The sequence below is a fragment of the Strigops habroptila genome, chromosome 11 (genome assembly GCF_004027225.2).
Source record: "Strigops habroptila isolate Jane chromosome 11, bStrHab1.2.pri, whole genome shotgun sequence".
Classification (NCBI taxonomy): domain Eukaryota; kingdom Metazoa; phylum Chordata; class Aves; order Psittaciformes; family Psittacidae; genus Strigops; species Strigops habroptila.
In genome coordinates, this window is record NC_046360.1 from 39,169,386 (window position 1) to 39,175,946 (window position 6,561).

The window sequence follows — 6,561 nt, forward strand, 5'->3', positions numbered from 1 at the left end:
GGGCTTTCGTGGTTCTGGGGGAGGTTTTTTTGGCATCTGGTGGGGTTTAGGGCAGTCTGATGGGGGCTTTAGGGGGTCTGGGCGATAATTTTGGGCGTCAGGTGGTGTTTAGAGCGGTCTGATGTGGGCTTTAGGGGGTCTGGTGGACGATTTTGGGGGTCTGAGGGGGTTTAGAGTGGTCTGTTGCGGGCTTTAGTGGGTCGGGGGGACTTTTATTGGTCATCGGGGGGGCTTTAGAGTGGTGTGATGGGGGCTTTAGGGGGTCTGGGGGGGCTTTTTTAGGGGTCTGGGTGGGTTTAGGGTGGTCTGATGGCAGCCTTAGGGGATCTGGGGGATGACTTTCGGGGTCTGCGGATTTTTTGGGGGGGGGGGCTGGGGGGTTTTAGAGTGGTCTGCTGGGGGCTTTAGTGGGTCTGGGGGATGATTTTGGGGGTCTGGTGGGGTTTAGCTTGGTCTGATGTGGGCTTCCGAGGGCCTGGGGGACGATTTTGGGAGTGTGGGGGGGTTTAGAGCTGTCTGCTGGGGGCTTTTGGGGGTCTGGGGGGCGATTTTGGGAGTCTGGGGGGATTTAGAGCTGTGCGATGGGGGCTTTAGGGGGTTTGTGGGCTGATTTTGGGGGTCTGTGGGGGTTTAGCGTGGTCTGCTGGGGGCTTTAGGGGGTCTGTGGGACTTTTATTGGGCATCTGGGGGGATTTAGAGTGCTCTGATGGGAGGTTTAGGGGGTCCGGGGTGGGTTTTTTGGGGTTCGGGGGGGTTTCGAGTGGTCTGATGGGGGCTTTAGGGGGTCTGGGGCGGGTTTTGGGTCGGGGGGGGGGATTTGGTGGCCTGCGGGGGCGGCTTTAAGGGGTTTACAGGAGGCCGTGGGGAGTCTGAGGGGGTTTTTTGGGTCTGGGGGTGTGTGTGTTTGAGTCTAGGGGTTCTTTTAGGGGATCTGGGAGGGGCTTGGGGGGTATTGGGGGTTGTGGGGTATTTTGAGAGGGGGTTTTAAGGAGTCTTGGGGGGGGGTAAGTTCTCTGGGGGTCTTTAGGGGGTCTGGGGGTGGTTTTGGGGGTCTGGGGAGGGTTTTGGCGGTGCTTTTGGGGTGTTTTGGGGTATTTAGGGCTCCTTTTTTTCTGTGTTTTGGGGTATTTAGGGCTGATTTTGGGTGTTTTGGGCTGTTTTGGGGTTGTGACACCCCAAATGGAATAAACCCCATCACTGCAGCCGCCTCCTGGTGTTATTTATTTGGGGGGGAGGGTCTGGGGGGTTCCCAAACTCTTGGGAACTGTCATAAATTGTGACCACAACGGATCATAATCCAATTAAAATTTTATTAATTATAGCAAGTAGAATATGAGCAAAAACAGCGCTGGACGACAGGGGAGTCTGCGCTCCGCCACTGCCGTGCTGAGCAGTTCAAACAGTCCCTTTTTATACATCTTTACTTCCGTGTTCATGAAGTAGTGGAGGTACTCTGCGCATGCTTCAGTTGTTGTTAGGGGGTCGTTTTCTACCTCCTGGTGGTCGTTGAGGCCGAAGTAAGAAGTCTTTCTCCTTTATCCCATAGCTGACCCCTCATTCACATGTCCTTATCTGGGGTTGTTTGTCCTGTTTCTGTCGGTTCCTGGAAGTCTGGCAGTTATCTCGCGATTGTGGTTATCTTATCTTACTCAAGCAGTGTCCGAGTTTCTGTCTGCATAAGCAATTTCACATCTTTGTTGCCTAACCTTTACATTGAGCTTAACATAAATCTTAATAAACAATATCCTAGTCCATAGTTTCTCACAATCCCCCCTTTTTCTTTTTATCCTATTATTGTTTATTAGACGTTACTTTCATTTTCGGCACTGCGAACAAACCTTTTTCCACAATCCCAACATTTATCATAACACTCACAAGGTAATACCTCACAATTACAAAAGGCATAGTTCTCACGTGGCATAATGCATTCACAACAATCTTCATCTTCATTAATAGATACACTCTTATATTTTGCCCCAGACCTCGTAGTTAAAATAAGCAGTTTAGCTATGTCAAACCGTTCTTTAATAAAGTGTAAAATATAGCGTAATATACAAGGCCCAAATATGAGTCCCAAAATCAACATGATAAGCGGTCCTGCTAAGGCGGACAACAAAGTGGTTAGCCAAGGTGAAACATTAAACCAGTTTTCGTACCATGACTTGCCCGCCTCACGATCTTTCTTACGTTGATCTAACCTTTTCCGGAGTTTAGACATGGTGTCCTGGACTACTCCAGTATGGTCAGCAAAAGAGCAACATTCTTCATTGAGAGCTACACATAACCCTCCTTCCTTTAAAAACAATAGATCTAATCCTCTTCTATTTTGCAGTACTACTTCTGATAAAGACTTTACTGAAGTGGCTAAATTTTGGATAGATTGTTCTATTTTTGCTAAATCTTCATCTACAGCCATCTGCAAACTTTGTAACTCCTGACCTTTCACTAGGGAGGCTATGCCTGTACCTGCTCCAACTCCGCTCGCTATCAGCAGGGTAGCTAGGGTTACTACTGTAATTGGCTCTCGTTTTTGCCTATTCAGGTCTCCTTCAAAGTGGCGTAACACCTCCTCAGAGGTGTGATAGATTAGACGAGGAACAATAATCACCTGTACGCAAAACTGAGATTGATCAAACACATTTAGGGATAGGCAAGGCGTTACTCCGATGTCTGAACAAACCCATTTAGCTCCTGGTGTCGGGATAGCCCATTTGTCATTTTGATTCTTGTGTTTCTCTATATTGGTGTTAGTGACTGTTTTATTGCACAAAGGCTGATATTTTTCGGGCACTGTACCTATACATTTTCCTTGACCTGTTACTAATTGAATAGTAATTCCTTGCGTATGGTTCCTCTGGTCATCCTATGGGCATTCTCGTGGGTTTGAACCATTAGACCATTGAATCCTACCTGGTTTTCCAATTGCCTCAAAATATGGTGGTCTAACATTATAACATAACCAACATTCTTTAGTTAAATTTGGTTTGCTTTCATTAAGGGCACGATAAGAGGCTTGCATTAGATTCCATAAGGGGTCTTTGGATCCTGACAACTCTCGATCCCTGGATGAGGAGAATTTAGTCACAAGGGAGTTTGGAGAAGTGGTTGCGACGTTTGCGGGGGCAACCTTTTCTTCAGAGAAAGTGAGTAGATTCAGGACCAGGTTTGGTCCTACTGGTAAGGGATCGTGGGGCATCGGTCTTTTCATTATTTGAAAAATTCCTCCTCTGTCTGCACCTGCTTCCCAATATCTAATTCCCCAATATTTCCCTGCCAGCCAAAAGTCCTGAGCAGGATTTTTTATAGTTATATTGATGCCCACACAAGGAATCGGTTTACTTAAGCAATGACCCCACCGGTCTCCGTGTAATTTAGGTCTCTGGCATCCTTCTGGTGACCACTTTATTTCTAGATATTGGTCTCCAGGTGTGGACCACTCAGAAGCCCATGTTTCGCACCCCCAATATGCACAGTAATAATGACCTGGCCAATTACAGTATCCTTTACCAGGGTTTGATGTTGGACATATATAAATTGGTAGACATATATCTGCTTCATCTTTACGATCTTCTTCAGTAATTAGATCATGCAAACTCACATTGAAACTAACTGTGCCCGGTGTAGTTCGTGTTTGGATTGGATTATTTGGATATTTTATGTTTGTTATTGTCCAGTTCATAGGTTTATGAGGGTTTCCATTTGCTTGGGTTATTATCAATAACAAAACTAACGGTATACCAGAAAAAAGGGTGTCTGTTAATTTTGCCAATTTAAGTATATTTTTACCAGTCCTGGGGAAGTTCGGCCATTGCTGCTTTTGTGTCCCATCATTTTGGTTCTTTTCTCCACAGTTTGTTCCTCCTCTGCCTCGCCCGTCGACTCGGTTGCTTCGAGCCACGGGGTGTACCATCTTCTCGGCAGCAAGGGAATTCTTCAGGAGAACAGCTGTTTCGGGCTTTCTGCCTGTTTATATAGGCTTCCCACTTTGCAGCTTTAACTAATGGGGCAAAGTAAGACACGGTCAGTACTTCCCTTCTGCATTTTATAACCAAAATTTCAGCTATAAAGGGGACTGGTTCGTTGGAGTGGTAGCAATAATATCGAGGGTTTATTCCTTTGGCAAAAATTTCCCACCACTCATGGGATTCCCGAATAATTTTTTTTTTTTTTTGTTTTTTTTTTGTTTTTTTTTTGTTTAGACTCTAATTGTTTTAATTTCCACTCAGTGAGAGTTCTTTGGATTTTCCAACACTGTGTGCAAACTCCTATTAGAGGGTATCCACATTCACAATGTGTCTACCATTTATCCTGGCATACCTTACACCTAAAACAAGCAAATGGATAACAATTGCAGTTCAAATCATTACACCTAATTCGTATATCTAGAGTGCATATATTATTTACATCAACCTATCTTCTATATTTAATATTGTGAGGTTGCATAAGTTTAGCAATTTCCTTCAACACACTTTGTACGCTTCCATATATAATAGAAAAAAAGAGAAATAATTATAGCAAATATAAACAGCAATACACACTTTATACCGAAAGGTAATGCGGCAAAATAATCCAATAAAGTCTTTATCATTACGTTATCTTTTCAGGGTTATCTTGGTGTCACCTGGAGTACTGATTACTTTCCAGTGGGGTCTCGTCACTGGGCCTTTAATGCGACTGGCATGAGTCCATCCACGCTCCGCAGTTCGGACAGCTGTTTCTGTTGTAAGCAAAACAAGATAAGGTCCCTCCCAATTGGGTTTTAGGGTTTCTTCCTTCCACACTTTAATCAATATCCAATCCCCAGGTTTAACATTATGAATTTTTAAGTCCAACGGGGGTCGTTGTACAATCAGTCCATGTTCCCAAAGCTTGTTACGATGTTCTGCTAATTGTGAAACATATTCATTAATCACACGGTCTCGAATTAAAACATTTGTTTGTGGACTTTCAATTCTATAAGACATTCCATACACCATTTCAAACGCTGATATTCCTACATCTGCTCGGGGTCTGGTTCTGAGAATTAATAGTGCCATGGGTAGGCACTTAATCCATGATAATTTGGTTTCTATCATTAATTTAGTCAAAATAGTTTTTATTTCTCCATTTATCCTTTCAACTTTTCCCGAACTTTGTGGATGCCATGGTGTATGGTATTCCCACTTAATCCCCAAACTTTCAGCTAGATCTTTAACAATTTTTGACACAAAGTGTGTTCCTCTGTCCGAGTCGATTACTTCAGGTACTCCATATCGAGGTATAATGTGTTCAAGTAACACTTTAGTAACCTGGTTAGCAGTTGCCTTGGAGGTAGGAAAAGCCTCAACATAATGTGTTAAATGATCCACCATTACTAATAAATGTTTGTAACGCCCTACCCTGGGTAGTTCAGTAAAATCCACTTGTATGTGTGAGAAAGGTCTGTATGCTGGGGAACGTCCTCCAAGAGGTTTTTGTCTCATGTTGCTTCGATTAACCTTTTGACAGGTCTCGCAGGCTGCCGTGACTGTCTTTGCTATGTTATATACGCCTATACTGGCAAACTGTTGATTGAAATGATCAACTAACGCCTGGGTTCCCCAGTGTGTTCTATTGTGTATTTTTGAAAATATCTCGAGTGCTATGCCCTTCGGCAAGACTTCCCTCCCATCTGGCAATATGTACTTACCATCTTGTTCCTTAGCTCCCATTTGTTCTAGTTTTTCCTTTTCTGCAGACTCAAAACTTAAATTTTTACTAACAGGTACTTGTTGCATAGTCAAAATCATACCATAATTGCCTGCCACTCGTTTTGCTTCTATATCAGCTGCATTATTTCCCCTAATTTGATAACTTGTACCTCGCTGGTGTCCCTTTATATGTACAACTGCTATTTTATTCGGCATTTTCAATGCCCCCAGAACTCGCCGAATTAATTCCGGGTGTATCAGTTCTTTTCCCTGTGAGTTAACAAATCCTCTTTCCTCCCATATTTTTCCAAAAGTGTGTACTACTCCGAACGCATAGCGTGAGTCTGTATATATAGTTCCATCCTTTCCCTTCAGTGACACTAATGCTTTCCACAATGCATACAGCTCACAGGCTTGAGCCGACCAGCTGGCACTCAGGGGGCCTGATTCTACTGTCTTAAATTCTCCTTTTTCCGACTTAACGATGGCATATCCGGACAACCGTTTACCTTCCACTATTCGTGATGACCCATCTATAAATAATACTTCTCCACATTGTAGTTCTTCTTCTTCTAAGTCCGGCCTAATGCGTGTCTGCTGTTCAATTGTTTGAAAACAATTGTGCAATAGTTCATTACCTTCTCCTGGGTACAAAAATTCAGCGGGGTTAACTGCTCCAATAGTTTTCAAAGATAGTTTAGGGGATTCTATAAGTATTCCCTCATACTTTAATAATCGGCTATCTGTAAGCCATTTTTCTGCTTTTTGTTGTAACACTCCCCTGATGTTATGAGGCGCATATAAGACAACTTCTCCATTAAAGGTAATGCGATTCGTTTCCTCAAGTAATAAGGCAGTAGCAACAATGATTTGTAAACAACTCGGCCAACCC